Raw genomic sequence first — 16,682 nt, 5'->3', positions numbered from 1 at the left:
AGGTTAACGGTGGGGGTGTAGGTTCACAGTGAGGGGTGTAGGTTCACATTGAGGGGTGTAGGTTAACGGTGGGGGTGTAGGTTCACAGTGAGGGGTGTAGGTTCACGGTGAGGGGTGTAGGTTCACGGTGAAGGGTGTAGGTTCTTGGTGAGGCATGTAGATTCACAGTGAGGAGTGTAAGGTGACAGTGAGGAGCGTAGGGGTCACGATGAGGGGAGTTGGTTCATGGTGAGGGGTGTAGGTTCACGGCGAGTTGTGTAGGGGTCACGATGAGGGAAGTATTGCCCCATGGGAGGGGTTGTTTTGTCACAGTGCACAGTGAGGAGGTACGGTACTGAGCAGAGAGCTGAGGGTTACATTCAGAAACGGACACTGCCGTGTCTGTTGAGCATTGGAGCAGGCCTCCCCTCTGCAGTCCCAGCAGTGAGCAGCACACACAGCTCTCTCAATCAGCCATTGTCTGCAGGGCAGACCGGAACACCACAGCCCGTAGACTGGGATCTCTCAAACCCACGGGAAGTGCAGGCTCAGTGCCTGACCTTTCCAGGCTGCCTCACTGCAGAATGGTTCCCCTCATCGGTACAGAGGTAAGATTTTCCTGGCTCTGACTCTTTGTGTTTATATAATTCACTTTCAGTTCTCGGCTTGTTCCAATAATGTCCGTGGTTCAGTGCCGTTCCACCCACCAGCTTCACTCGTTATCTCAATCTGTCCTGACTTTATCCACTCCGCAGCTTCTGAGGCAAGGGGGGACAGGGAATTCTCAGAGTTACTGAGCTAAAATGGGAGCACATCAAACTTACAGGAGCTGGAGACATAAGAGACTGCAGATAACGGGTCACAAGAGACTGCAGAGAACTGTAGACAAAGCCAGTTCCATTGCAGGCCCAACCCTCCCTGCCATCGGGGCTATCTTATTTGTTTACTTAGTGACACAGCTCGCAATAGGCCCTTCCAGTCCTTCGAGCCACACCGCCCAGCAACCCCTGACAACCTGACCCAATCACGGGACAATTTACAATGACCAATTAACCCAGCCAGTACGTCCTTGGACTGTGGGACGAAACCAGAGGAACTGGAGCTTCAAGAAGGCGGCATCCATCATTAAAGACCCTCACCATCCAGGACATGCCCTCTTCAAAGTTCAAAGTAATTTTATTATCAAAGTCCGTATGTGTCACCACATACAACCCTGACATTCATTTCCCTATGGGCATTCACAGTAGAACAGAGAAATACAACAGAATCGATGAAAAACTGCACACAAAGATTGACAATCAGCCAGTGTGCAAAAGAAGACAAACTCTGGAAATACAAATAAATAAATAATAGCGAGGTCATGAGTTGTACAACAAATTTCACGACATATGCTGGTGATATTAAACCTGTTTCTGATTCATATCCTGATTATACCGTCAGGGAGGAGGTACAGAAGCCCGAAGACACACACTCAGTGCTTCAGGAACAGCTTCTTCCGCTTTGCCTTCAGATTTCTGGATGGACATTGCACCCATGAACACTACCTCACTATTCTTTATACGCTATTAGTTTGACTTTGTAACATTTAATGACTTTGCACTGCTCTGCTGCCTCTAAAGAACACATTTCACAACATATAAAACAGTGCTAATAAATTTGATTCTGATCGTGGAACGAAAATAAATTTATGGAGGAACTCAGCAGACCATGTAAGCATCTAGAACACGAAGCAGTGCAGCCCTTCGGCCCACGATGTTGTGTCAAGCTTCTCACCCACTCTAAAATTAATCTAACAAGGGCTGTAGTGTGACAGGGAGAACAGCCGATGTTTTGGGTCAAGGACACTTCATCAGGACTAGACGGAGATGAAGATGAAGGGTCTTGACCCGAAACATCCACTGTCCATTTCCCTCCTGACCCGCTGAGTCCCTCCAGAAGCTTGCTCTTGGTTCGAGCTTCCAGGAGTTGAGGGAACAACGATTCATACCACTGTGGTGGGGAGGAACTGCCGCCAATCAGTTAGACCCCTGCTCTGTGGGCCAAGATCAACAAGGCACCACCAGGATAAAGGACCTCCCAAACCCGACCACCAGCCCAAGAGAGTGATAGTGAAGGTGGAGGTTTAGAGAGTGGAAGCCTGTGACTAGTGGTGTTGCATAGCGATCGGCGCTGGAAACCCTGCAGTGTGGTACATGCATTACTGATCTGGATATGAATGTATCAATAGTCCGATCACCCGCTAGAGTATACTCAGCTCAGATGGGTCCTCAGATGGCTGTAGAGGCCGATCTGGGATCCACATATTCTGCAGCAGTGCGGGCGAGAGTAAGTGGTGGCTATGGTTAGTGGTCGGGTCTTTTGGTTGTTCACTGTCTCCTTTCACAGCTGCCACCTGTTCTCTGCAGCCCAGCAGAGGCGGTTCTCATGTAATGCAGCTCCCTCTTGAACAATAGTCTGCAAAGTCTAACCAGTTTTTATAAGTCATGTTGAATTTCTTCAGGCTGATTTTGATGTTATATTTCAAGTGTTTCCTTTGACCACCAGGGGTTCGCTGACTTTCCTTGAACCGGGAGTGAAGGATCTGTCTGGGGAGATGTGAGTTTGGCAGTGGATGACGTGATCTGTCCATCGGAGTTGGAGTTGCTTCATCACGGTGGAGATTCTGGTGTTAGTACGTCTGTCCTTCCAGCTGTCCCAAAACACAATATACTGCACTACAGTGCCCCAGCATCTGCACAGTATTTTGTGTCCCAGTGCAACTGTAGGCTTGTAAAACACTGCAATACAGTGTACCAGTGTACCAGTGTAACTGTAGGCTTGTAATATTCTGCACTATAGCATCCCAATGTAACTGTAGGCTTATAATATTCTGCACTATAGCATCCCAATGTAACCATAGGCTTGTAATATACTGAACTACAGCCTCCCAGTGTAACTGTAGGCTTCCAGTACAATATGCTGAAGATTTTCCACACACTGTCAGCTTGCGATCTAACACATGGCGACTCACAATATAACAAGCTGTGGGTGTGATATAAAATGAAGCTCACAGTGTGAGGGACACATTCATCAATTACGTTCGCTTGTAAAAATAGCCGTCATTATTCAGCTCACTTGTGAATGCTGGGAACCTCACCCCAGGTACAGAAGCACAGAACAGATAAAAAAAAAAGTGAGCTGGTTATCTGTTCAGGCTCTCTCTTGGTCTCAGAAAAAGGAGCATGACTCTTCCACTTGCTCTGGAAGTTATGTTATAAAACTCTAGGTGGGCTGCATCTGAAGTGATGTCTACAGTTCTTGTCACCCCATTGTAGGAAGGATGTCCAGGTTTTGGAGAGGGCAGAAGAGAGTTACCAGGGTTGCCTGGGATAGAGGGCATGTGCTAGAATGAGAAGTTGAACAAACTTGGGTTGATTTTTTTCGGAGCAGCAAAGGCTGAGGAGCGATCTGATGGAGGATTATGAGATTAGAAGAGCCATGGACAGACAGTATCTTTTTCCCAGGGTTGAAATGTCTCAGAGGGCATGCTTTTAAGGCGAGAGGGGGTAATTTCAAAGAAGAGTGGGGGTGCCTGGAATGCGCTGCCAGGGGTGGTGATGGGGGCAGATACATCAGGGATTTTTAAGAAAGGCACATGAAGGTAAAGGAAATGGAAGGAAATGGACATTGTGTGGGCAGAAACAATCAGTTTAGTTGGCCATTTGATTTCTATGGTATTTGGTTCGGCACAGCATAGTGGACAGAAGTGCCTGCTCCTGTCCTGTCCTGTACTGTTCTATGTTCTGTGAGCAATAGCCTCCCCACCAGCAAGTGCATCTTCAAGAGGTGATGTGGCAAGAAGGTGGCGCCCATCATTAAAGACCCTCACCATTCAGGACATGCCCTCTTCTCATTGCTACTGTCAAGGAGGAGGTACAGGGGCTCGAAGACACACACTCAACTTTGTAGAAATAGCTTCTTCCTCTCTGACATCTGAACAGGCAATGAACACTACCTCACTACTTTTCTGTCTTTTTGCACTATTAATTTATTCTATGTATTTCTTACTGTAACCTATAGTATTTTATTGTTAGCTACCACCCTGGTGCAATTCTATACTGCCTTCATAGAGAGCATCGTCACATCAGCCATTACTGTCTGGTTTGGTACGGCGTCCTTGCACAGAGTACAGACAATGGGAAAGGTCATTGCTGCGGTCTGCCATCACTGCACGACTTGTATGTGTCAAGGACAAAGAAACGGACAGGAAAAATCATTATGGGCATGACCCACCCTGTAAACTGCCTTTTCCAACAACTCCCTCCTGGAAAGCTCTATAGGGCTGTTAAACAAAACTCCACACCGTCTTAAAAGTTTCTTCCCCCAGGCAGTTATTCAGATCAATCATTCTAGTTAGCCCACCTCCACCCACCTCTCTCTACTAACCCCTGTCACTGCACAGTAAACACTTACAACCACTTTTTATAATGCTCTTTACGATGTTGGGCAGCCTGCAAGTGTCACCATGCTTCCAGTGCGAACATAGCATGCCCACAACTCAATAACCCTGTTCGGCCATAACCTTCTCTGGGCCGCGTGGTGCAGCGAGGGTTAAAGCTCGTTCCTGAGCAATCCTTTTGCTGTTATTCCTTTGATTAGAAATTCCCCTGTTGTCATTCTGTTGAGAGTCAGGTGCCTTTAGCCAAGTCTCCTCTCCACACTAAGGTTCTCTCATTTATGCCTTATGAGGATAGGTAGAGTGAGCTGGGGCTTTTCTCTTTGGAGCGAAGGAGGATGAGAGGTGACTTGATAGAGGTGTACAAGGTGATAAGAGGCATGGATAGAGAGGACATCCAGAGACCTTCTCCCGGGATGAAAATGGCTAATAGCAGGGGAGATAATTTTAAGGTGATTGAAGGGAAGTACAGTGGGGGATAGACAATAGACAATAGGTGCAGGAGTAGGCCATTCGGCCCTTCGAGCCAGCACCACCATTCACTGTGATCCTGGCTGATCATCCACAATCAGTACCCCGTTCCTGCCTTCTCCCCATATCCCCTGACTCCGCTATCATTAAGAGCTCTATCTAACTCTTTCTTGAAAGCATCCAGAGAATTGGCCTCCACTGCCCTCTGAGGCAGAGCATTCCACAGATCCACAACTCTCTGGGTGAAAAAGTTTTTCCTCAACTCCGTCCTAAATGGCCTACCCCTTGTTCTCAAATTGTGGCCTCTGGTTCTGGACTCCCCCAACATCGGGAACATGCTTCCTGCCTCTAGCATGTCCAATCCCTTAATAATCTTATATGTTTCAATGAGATCCCCTCTCATCCTTCTAAATTCCAGTGTATACAAGCCCAGTCGCTCCAATCTTTCAACATATGACAGTCCCTCCATCCCGGGAATTAACCTGTGAACCTACACTGCACTTCCTCAATAGCAAGAATGTCCTTCCTCAAATTTGGAGACCAAAACTGTACACAATAGAGGATGTTTTTTACACAGACAGTGGTGGGTGCACGGAACGCATTGTCAAAGCTGTTGGTGGAGGTAGATATATTAGGGACATTTAAGAAATGTTTCTCTTCTCCTCACCTGCCTTTCGCCTTCCTCTGGTGTCCCTCCTCCTTCCCTTTCTCCCATGGCCCACTCTCCTCTCCTGTCAGATTGCTTCTTCAGCCCTTTACCTTTTCCACCTGTCACCTCCCAGCTTTTCACTTCATCCCCTTACCTCACTCACCCACCTTTTCCCTCACCTGATCTCACATATCACCTGCCAGCTTGTCCTCCTTCCCCTCCCTCACCTTCTTATTCTGGCTTTTTCCCCCCTTCCTTTCCTGTCCTGATGAAGGGTTTTGGCCCAAAACTTTGACTGTTTATTCCCCTCCATAGATGCTGCTTGACCAGTGGAGTTCCTCCAGTATTTTGTGTGTGTTACTTTTATATGGAGACGTGAATTATGGAGGACTATGCAGGAGGGAGTGGTTAGAATGATCTTACAGTAGGATGAAAGGTCAGCATAACATCATTTGCGGAAGGGTCTGTACAATGCTGTAATATTCTATGTTTTATGTTCATATTTGCTCTATGATTAATTACTCCCTCAAACCCTGCCGATTCCGTTTTCCCCTCTCTACATGGGCAGTGAAGGATTTACCTTGGACTGGTTAGAGGTTGATGCTTGAATAGGCATCTCCTCTATGTTACATGCAACTACTGCGCCCTCTGCTGAACTTCTGGCACCATTGCAGCTTGATGGCAAAAGGATCAGGGCAGCAGTGGCACGACTGGTCCTCAGTATCAAGATTTCTAGACATCTCACTCTGCACACTCAGCTCACAGTCCTTAACAGCATTCCCATATAGGAGTATCTGATGGCTCTGGGCCTGTATCCATTAGAGTTTAAAAGAATGAGGGGAGGGGATCCCATTGAAAACTATCAAATATTGAAAGGCATAAATAGAGTGGATGTGTAGAGGATGTTTCATTTAAAGCAGATGATCAGGAGGTTCTTGATTAGCAAGGATGTCAAAGATTATGGGGAAAAGACAGAAGAATGGGGTTGAGAGGGATCATAAATCAGCCATGATGGAATGGTGAAGAAGACTTGATGGGCTGAATGGCTTAATGCTGCCCCTGTGTCTTGTGGTCTTGTAGTCTCATTGAAAGGCCTAGATAGAGTGGACACACAGAGGATGTTTCCAGTAGAACCAGAGGGAACAGCCTCGGAATACAAGGACTTCCCTTTAAAACAGAGATGAGGAGGAATTTCTTTAGTCAGTGTGTGGTGAACCTGTGAAATTCATTGCCACAGGCGACTGTGGAGCCCAAGTCATCGGGCATATCCAAACATGGGTTCTTGATTAGTAAGGGCATCATAGGTTATGGGAAGAAGGCAGGAAAATGGGGAGAAGGTAGGAGAATTATTCAGTAGAGTCTTAAATTCAGAAGAGCTTAAGAGACCAGAACTGCAGACGTACAAGTTCTTGCACAGTTGGAGGACTGGAAGGGGTTAGACCAGAGGGGGAGATCAGAAGGAAATGTAAACACCAAGATGGGAAGCTTAAAGTGAAAGTTTTTTATATAGGACCGTGCATATTAGGACAATTTTATCCTACAACCGTCAGGCTCCTGAACTAGTGTGGATAACTTCACTCACCACAACTCTGAACTGACTCCATAACAGTCAGACTCAATTTCAAGGTCTCTACAGCTCCTGTCCTCAGCAATTTTTTTTTTATTATTTGTGTGACTTTTCTTCTTTTGTACATTGGCTGTTCGTTAGTCTTTGTTTATGTATAGTTTTTCACAAATTCTACTATATATCTTTATTTTCTTTTAAATGCCTGCAAGAAAATGAATGTCAGGGTAGTATATGGTGACATTTATTTTGAAAATAAATTTACTTTGACTTTAACTTTGAATTTTGGATGACTCCTAATTTGCAAAGAATTGAAGACCCTGTCAAGGAGTGCTGAATCATAAAGCACTATAACACAAAAACAGGCCCTTCGTCCAACCCGTCTGTTATTTTTGCCTAGTCCCATCGACCTGCTCTCCATACTCTTCCAATCCTTGTACCTATCCAAACTTCTCTTAAATATTGAAATCAAACCCAAATCCACCATGTCCACCAGTACTCGTTTCAAACTCTTACCGCCCTCTGAGAAGTTCCTCCTCATGTTCCCATTAAACATTTCACCTTTCACCCTTAACCCATGACCTCTAGTTCTCATCTCACCTAACCTCAGTGGAAGAAGCCTGTTTGAATTTACCTTATCTGTACCCTTCATTGGGTGATGGGGTGGAGATACGTCTCTACTAAAGGAGGTGTAAGGTGCTCCTTCCCTCCGCTAGCCTGCAGGTCACCCTTGGGCAAGGTGTAGCACCTGCTTAGCCCCCCAAAAAGGAGTCATGTGAAACCATGGGAGCAGGTGGTGGATGGTCGTATGAGCAAGTGGTGCATATCACAAGTCCTGACTATGCGACCACTGACGCCAGGCAGACAATCTCTGAAGAGTATTGATAATGGCTGATAATTGATATTAATAATCATGGTCATTGCCCACATCATACAATACGGTGCATAATGATGATGATAGTGGTGATACCTTCATACTTCTATAAACGTCGATCATATCCCCCCCCCTCATTCTCCTTCATTCCAGAAAAGCTGATAAATTTGAACAGCAAGGCGGGAAGTTTAAAACAAAAGCATTCTGTGTGGAGGAGTGCGGGTTAGGATTTCCTCTGTCAAGGATTCTGAAACATTATATACTTTGCTTTCACAGTTGTGGTAGCCCTGTAAGCCGTCCTCCCTTGGATCAGAACAGTTTAGAAAAGGAATGATTTTTTTTTAAAAAAAACATTTGACTTAATTTAAATAGAATTAAGCTGCCTTATCACTGTCACATACACCATTAAGAAGTGAGGCAACATCATCCAATGATAGAGTCATACAGCGCGGAAACGGACCTTTTGGCCAACTGGTCTATGCTAACCAAGATTCCTATCTGATTGCATCCCGTTTGCCCACATTTGACCCATATCCCTCTGGGGTTCCCAACCTTTTTTATGCCAGGGACCACTACCATCAACTGAGTGGTCTGTGGGCGACAGTATGGGAAGACCCCCGCCCCCAACCCTGCTCTAAATCTTTCCCTTCCGTGTACCTACCCAATTCTCCTTTAAATTTTCCTCCTCTCACCTTAAGCCTATGCTCCCTAGCTCTTGACCAACACACACAAAATGCTGGAGGAACTCAGCAGGTCAGGCAGCGTCTATGGAGGAGAATAAACAGTCAACAGTCATGAGGATTGGAAAGGAAGAGGGCAGAAGCCAGAATAAGAAGGTGGGAGGGAAGAGGAAGGAGTACAAACTGGCATGTGATTGGGGAAGCTAGGTGAGGGGGAAGATGAGTGGGTGGGGCAAGGTCAGAAGCTGAGAGGTGATAGGTGGAAGAACCCTCTATTTATTGGCTTCCTTTCCCTGAGAAGGAGACAGTGTTCTTTCACCTTATATATGTCATTCATAATTTTACACAACTCGACTGGCCATCCCTTTATTCCCTACCTTCCTGGGAATAAAGCCTCTCCCTATAACTCAGGCCCTTGAGTCCCGGTGACATCCTTGTAAATGAGAAGCCCAACTCTCCCCGGGGCAGGTGCAGACCAGGGAGGAAGGGACTGGCCATGGAGCAGAGGGAGATGGGGCTGGGCTTTGGCTGGGCAGTGGATGTCAGAGATCTTCACCCATCCCACACCTGAACCGATGTGAGTGACCGCTATTATGAACTGTTAGCCTGTTAGAAATACAGCAGACACTGGGATGATAAAAGGCACAGATTGAGCGGACAGCCAGAGACATTTTGCCAGGGCAGTAATGGCTAATATGAGGGGACATAATTTTAAGGTGATTGGAGGAAGGTATGGGGAGGGATATGTTTTTTACACCCTGCCAAGAGTGATGGTAGAGGCAGATGCATTAGGGAATCTAAGAGATTCTTAGATAAGGAAATGGATAAAAGGAAAATGGAGGGCTAGGGGGAGGGAGGGATTAGATAGATCTTGGCATAGGTTAAAATGTGAGGTGAAGGGTCTGTAATGTTCTATGTTCTCGAGGTGCTGCACTAGTCACATTGAGGTTTCTAGATAATAATGAGTGAAATATCAACATCCCTCCATGACTCCTCCAATATCCTCTCGGCTCATGTCCTGCTGAGTTTGTCCCCGGTCTCCCTATGCCTGGCAAATTGCACTGGCCCCCCCAATGTAGCGATCCACTTTAGCAAACTCAGAAAGAGACATGATGCACGTGATGACACCATCACCTGCGTAGCTTCCACAGGCCAAGCCCCCACTGCACTGAGGTGAAACGGACCGTTTTTCAGGGAATGCATTTCACCCGGAAATGCCAGCCAGAGCCATGGAGCTCAGGAGAAACCAAGTACAGGCAGAATTCACACAAAACTTTGCAGATAGACAAGAATATAAAACAAAGGATGTATGGCTGAGGCTTTATAAAGCATTGGTCAGATTATATTCATGTATGACTCTTGGCCTATACTCACTGGAGTTTAGAAGAATGAGGGGGGAACCTCATTGAAACCTATTAAACACTGAAAGACCAAAGAGAGTGGACGTGGAGCGAATGATTCCAGTTGTGGGAGAGAGTAGGACTGGAGGGCACAGCCTCAGAATAGAATGACGCTCCTTTAGAACAGAGAAGAGGAGGAAGTTTTTTTAGATAGAGAGTGGCGAATCTGTGGAATTCGTTCTCACAGGTGGCTGAGGAGGCCAACTCGTTGGGTGTATCTAAAGGGGTGATTGATCGGTTCTTGATTGGTAAGGGAGTCAAGGGGTTATGGGGAGAAGGCAGGAAAATGAGGTTGAGGAAAATTAAAATCAGCCATGATGGAATGGTGGAGAAAGACCAATGGGCTGAATGGCCTATGGTCAATTGAGGCACATGTAGGGTCATAAAGAGCACACAAACAGGCCCCTCAGCCCAATTTGCCCATGCCAATCAAGGTAATCCCATTTGCCTGTGTTTTGACCCATATCCCTCCCAACCTTTCCTGTCTACCTGCCCAAATGTCCTTTAAGCATTGTAATTGTATCTTCCTTAACCTCTTCCTCTGGCAGCTCAGTCCACAGACTCACCACCATCTGCGGGACAAAGTTGCCCCTCAGATCCCCTTTGAATCTTCCCCCCCCCACCACCACCATAAACCTGTGGCCTCTGGAATTAGATTCCCTAGCCCTGGAAAAAAGGCTCTACCCATCCACCCTACCAGTGCCTCTCTTGATCTTACTGTATAAAGCTGTATAAGGTCACCCCCTCAGCCTCCCTTGCTGCAGAGAAAACAGTCTCAGCCAATCCAGTCTCTCCTTTTAACTCCAGCCCTCCAGTCCCAATAGTATCAATAAAGGTAACATCCTCAAAAAAAGTGGCATCCATCATGAAGGATTCTCACTGAACAGGACATGTCCTCTTCTCATGATCACCACTGGGGAGGAGGTACAGGAGCCTGAAGACTCACACTCAATGATGCAGAGATAGATCTTTTCCCCTCTGCCATCAGATTTCCGAATGGTTGAGGAACCCTATGAACACAACCTTTTTATTCCTTTTTGGGCACTATTTATTTATTCTGTAATTTATAGTAATCTTATGTCTTTACATGAACTCACTTACTCACTGCCTGTTATGCCACTGGCGTTTAGGGCAGCAATGAAGGTCCTCTATCACTACAGGAAGGATGTGGATACTATAGAGAGAGTGCAGAGGAGATTTACAATGATGTTGCCTGGATTGGGAAGCATGCCTTATGAGAATAGCTTGGCCTTTTCTCCTTGGAGCGACAGAGAATGAGAGGTGACCTGATAGAGGTGTATAAGATGATGAGAGGCAGTGATCATGTGGACAGCCAGAGACTTTTTCCCAGGGCTGAAATGACTAACATGAGGGGGGCACAGTTTTAAGGTGCTTGGAAATAGGTACCGAGGGGATGTCAGAGGCAAGTTTTTCACACAGAGACCGGTGGGTGCATGGAATGCACTGCCAGTGACGGTGGAAGTGGTGGAAATGGATACAATAGGGTTTTTTAAGAGCCTCTTAGATAAGTACATGGAGCTTAGAAAATTAGAGGGCTATGTGGTAAGGGAAATTCTAGGCAGTTTCTAGAATAGTTACATGGTCAGCACAACATTGTGGGCCGAAGGGCCTGTAATGAGCTGTAAGTTTCTATGTTCTATGTTCTATGTTCTATGTCCTATCACTGTCTGTCCTTGGCCGTCATCTGTTTTGTGCCCTAGGGTCCTCATTCCTTCTTCCTTTACATGAACACTACCTTATTATTCCTTTTTCCTTTGTAATTTACACTAATATTCATACTGTACTGCTGCCACAAAACAACAAATTTCACATCATTCACGGGTTCCCAACCTGGGGCCCATGGACCCCTTGCTTAATGGTATTGGTCCTTGGCATAAAAAGGCTGGGAACCCCAATGGGTCTAATTCTGATATCCCTGTGAACCTTGCAATGTCCGCAAGCAGGACATGAAGGCACAGGACATCAGCACTGAGTCCCAGGAGGAACTTGCAGCCGACAGCATTGGATGGAGAAGGATCCTGAAACAACAGCTTAAGTCAGGCGAAGAATTATGCCTGAAAGCAGCAGAAGAGAAACGAGCCCATAGAAAGGAACACTGCATCTCCAGCAGAGCTGAAGCCACTTATGGGTGCGACCTTTGCGGCAGAGGCTGCCGCTCTCGCGCTGGTCTAGCCAGCCGCAGACGGTGCTGCACCAACAACGCGGAGAGCTGGGGACGCAACATCCATGGCCAACCTCGGCCACAGTGAAACCTGAGGGCTGCCCCGAGCGCATCGTTGGGTCGTAGATTTACAAAGTCACAGAGCACTACAGCCCAGAAACAGACCATGCTGGTTGTAGATGCAAACGTCACATTTAGCTGTATGTACATGTGATATACAACTCCGAATCCGGATCTGAACACAACCTGCGGTTCCAGATGTCCTCCAACTCCACTTTTTCATTATCATCAACATAATTGAAGGTGAGAGTCGAGGGAGGGGTGGGCGGAATGATTTATGGGAGATATACAGCAGAAAGCTTTTTTATACACAGCACAGTAGGGGCCTGGGACAGGCTGCCAGAGGTGGTGGCGGAGGCTGACATGATGGTCGTGTTTAAGAGGCTGTTTGGTGACCACGTAAATATGCAGAGATCAATCGGATATAGACATGTACAGGCAGAAAGGATTTAGCTTAAGTCGGCATTGTGCTCAGTACAGCATTATGGTTGAAGGGCCTGTTCCTGTACTGAACTGCTCTATGTTCTATATTTGCACTGCCCTCTAGCTCACCTGCGTCTATGAATCATTTTCTCCAGGCATTCTAACACTCAGAATTACATTTCTTCACACTTCTCTTTCTTAAACCTTTTTTTTTCCGAAGTTTGTTCATCTCATTCAGCACCACAGCTGGTGAATGTGGATCTCTTGGGGCGGATTGTATCATTAGGCCATTGAGTCATTAGCTGCGTACAATGAGCTATGCTAAAGGCAGAAACGAATCATTGAACATATCGAGCCGTGCACACAGAATGCTGGAGGAGCTCGGAAGGTCAGGCAGGGAATCAACAACCCACGTTTCAGGACGAGAACCTTCATCAGGACTGGGGGAGGAAGGGGGCAGAGACCAGAATGAGAAGGTAGGGGGAGGGGAAAGTATTCAAGCTGGCAGGTGGTAGGTGAGACGAGGTGAGGTGGAAAGTGGGTGGGTGGAGAAGGGATGAAGAAGTGAGAAGCTGGGAGGTGATGGGTGGAAGAGGCAAAGGAATGAAGAAGGAATCTGAAAGGAGAGGACAGTGGAACATTGGAGAAAGGGGGAACTAAAGAGAGGTGATGGTGGGTGAGAAGAAGAGTATGGGTGGGAGGGTAATCAGAATGGGGACTGGAAAAAGAGAGAAGGGGGAAGGTGCAGAAATTACTGGAAGCTGGAGAAATTGATGTTCATGCCATCAGGTTGGAGGCTACCCAGGTGGAACATAAGGTGCAGCTCCTCCAACCTGAGTTTAGCCTCATTGAAGCAGTAGAGGTAGAGGTGGACACCAAAAGATGTTTCATTATGAATATATCAAGGTGGACACCAACAGAATTATAGCTGACTTTGATATTTTTTCCAATCACATTCCCCTGCCCTCTCCCCATTACCCTCAACTTCCTTAACAATCAAGAACCTCTCAATCCCAACCTTTATGACACCCAATGACTGGACTTCCATAGGCTTCAATGGCAACACATTCCATAGATTCACCTTCCTCATCTCAGTTTTGAAGGGGTGGCCTTTACCCTGAGACTGAGCTATCTGTACCTGGACTCTCCCACTCAAGTCAAGTCAAGTCACTTCTTATTGTCATTTCGACCCTAATGCTGGTACAGTACACAGTAAAAACAAGACAATGTTTTCCAGGACCATGGTGCTACATGAACAATACAAAAACTACACTGAACTACGTAAAACAACACAAAAAACTACACTAGACTACAGACCTACCCAGGACTGCGTAAAGTGCACAAAACAGTGCAGGCATTACAATAAATAATAAACAAGACAATAGGCACAGTAGAGGGCAGTAGGTTGGTTTCAGTCCAGGCTCTGGGTATTGAGGAGTCCAATGGCTTGGGGGAAGAAACTGTTACATAGTCTGGTCGTGAGAGCCCAAATACTTTGGTGCCTTTTGCTAGATGGCAGGAGGGAGAAGAGTTTGTATGAGGGGTGCGTGGGGTCCTTCATAACGCTGTTTGCTTTGCGGATGCAGCGTGTGGCGTAAACGTCTGTAATGGCGGGAAGAGAGACCCCGATGATCTTCTCAGCTGACCTCACTATCCGCTGCAGGGTCTTGTGATCCGAGATGGTGCAATTTCCGAACCAGGCAGTGATGCAGCTGCTCAGGATGCTCTCAGTACAACCTCTGTAGAATGTGATGAGGATGGGGGTGGGAGATGGACTTTTCTCAGCCTCCTGGAAAAAATCCTCTCCAAGACCACTTTATCCAGGCCTGATATCAGCAAATTTTTGTGAGATTTCACTACCCGACATCCCCACCCCCCCCCATTCTTCTAAACTCAATCAAGAACAGGCCCTGAGACTCATACATTACACTCATGCACAATGCTCCTTATACATTGAGCCTCTGAACCCACTCCAAGGCCAGTACATCTTCCCATAGATTCAGGCCTAGTGAAATTCACAAACCACAACCAAAAACTTGAAATATGGAATGAAAGTAAGATACAACGGAATTGTGAAAAAGGCACTGAATAGATACAAAATGGAAAAAAGGAAAGAAATTTGGTCAATTTTGTCAGGAGTTTGCATTATGTTAAATTGCAACACACATCTTTGAGAGAGGCAACGCCTCAGTTACACATGTGTGTGCTGTCTAATGATGTACCAGTGAGGTGGCACTGTGGAATATCCTTAGGGGGAAGAGATGAGGTGAAGTGGACAGGAGTGGAATACATCAGCTGTTTGAGTCATATTGCAACAACATCCTTACACTCAACATCAGCAAGACCAAGGAACTGGTTGTAGACCAGAAAGAGGACATTGGCAGAGCACGCACCAGTCCTCATAGTGGGGTCAGCAATGGAAAGGGTGAGCAGCTTCAAGTTCCTGGGTGTCAACATCTCAGAGTATCTATCCTGGGCCCAACATATTGATGCAATTATGAAGAAGTCACACCAGTGGCTATAATTCATTTGGAATTTGAGGAGATATGGTTTGTCACATGAAGAAAGTTTGATGGCTTGGGGACTGTATTCCCTAGAATTCAGAAGAATGAGGGATGACCTGATTGAAACCTATCGAATGGTGAAAGACCTGGATAGAGTGGATGTGGAGAGGAAATTCCCTATGGTGGGAGAGTCTAAGACTAGAGGACACAGCCTCAGAATAGAGGGGCATGCTTTTAGAACAGAGCTGAAGAGAATTTCTTTAGCCAGAGAGTGGTGAGTCTGTGGAATTCTTTGCCACAGGCACCCGTGGAGGCCAAGTCTTCATGTACATTTAAGGCAGAGGTTGATAGGGTCTTGATTAATCACGGCACGATGGGATATTGGGAGAAGGCAGGAGATTGGGGGCTGAGAGGAAAATTGGATCAGCCATGATGAAATGGCAGAACAGACTTGATGGGCCATATGGCCTAATTCTGCTCCCACGTCTAATGGTCTTATGGAGATCAGAAATGTCATCAAAGGCTTACACATTTCTCCAGACATACCATGAAGTACTGGACTCATCACCATCTGGTGCAGAGACTCCAATGCAGGGGAGGTTGTAGTCTCAGCTACCTCCATCACAGGCCCAACCCTCCCCACCATCAAAAACATCTTCAAAGGCAGAGGCTCAAGAAGCCGGCATTGCACTGCTTTAGTTCGAACTTCCTCATTTCTTGTTGGTTGATGACGTGTGATGCAAGTAAGTTTTTCGTTATAGGATGAATGTGGAAGCTTTAGAGAGGGTGCAAAGGAGACGTACCAGGACGCTGCCGAGATGAGAAAGTATGCCTTATGATAGGTCGAATGAGCTGGGGCTTTTCTCCTTGGAGTGAAAGGAAGATGAGAAGTGACTTGATAAAGGTGCACAAAATGGTTCGAGGCATAGATCAAATGGACAGCCAGAGACCTTTTTCCCAGGGCAGAAATGGCATTAAAAGGGGCATAATTTTAAGATGATTGGAGGAAAGTATAAGGGATGTCAAGGGTATTTTTTTTATACAGAGAGTGGTGGGTGTATGGAACATGCTGCCATGGGTGCTGGTAAAGGCAGATACATTAGATAGGCACATGGATGATAGAAAAATGAAAAGCTGTGCAAAAGGGAAGGGTTAGATTAATCTTAGACTAGGTTAAAAGATTCGCAAAACGTTGTGAGCAGGAGGACCTGTACTGTGCTGCACTGTTCTATGTTCTATGTTAAAATTTGCTTGACAATTGATCAGTCTCTCAAGCCCTGCCCTGCCCTGTGACTCCTCTCTACATGTCTAATCAGGGATTTTCCTTGGGTGGGCTAGAGGCAGATGTTCGAAACTGCTGTTGGTGTCCAGCTTGCTATGTGCGTTACAGCTGTACAGACGTGAACGTCGGCACATGACAATACACTCAAGTGGACATTGCCCGTATAAGGAGAGGGGAAA

General features: G+C 46.3%; 1 protein-coding gene across 4 annotated transcripts in view; it reads right to left on the bottom strand.

Annotated features, from left to right (window-relative positions):
• cyp26b1 (cytochrome P450, family 26, subfamily b, polypeptide 1) overlaps positions 1 to 16,682 on the bottom strand; it is a 39,962-nt gene that overhangs the window by 13,337 nt on the left and 9,943 nt on the right. The window lies entirely within an intron of this gene.

Source organism: Mobula birostris, chromosome 4 (genome assembly GCF_030028105.1).
Source record: "Mobula birostris isolate sMobBir1 chromosome 4, sMobBir1.hap1, whole genome shotgun sequence".
Lineage (NCBI taxonomy): Eukaryota > Metazoa > Chordata > Chondrichthyes > Myliobatiformes > Myliobatidae > Mobula > Mobula birostris.
The sequence above is the reverse complement of the archived record's forward strand: the minus strand, read 5'-3'. Positions and strand labels throughout refer to the sequence as shown.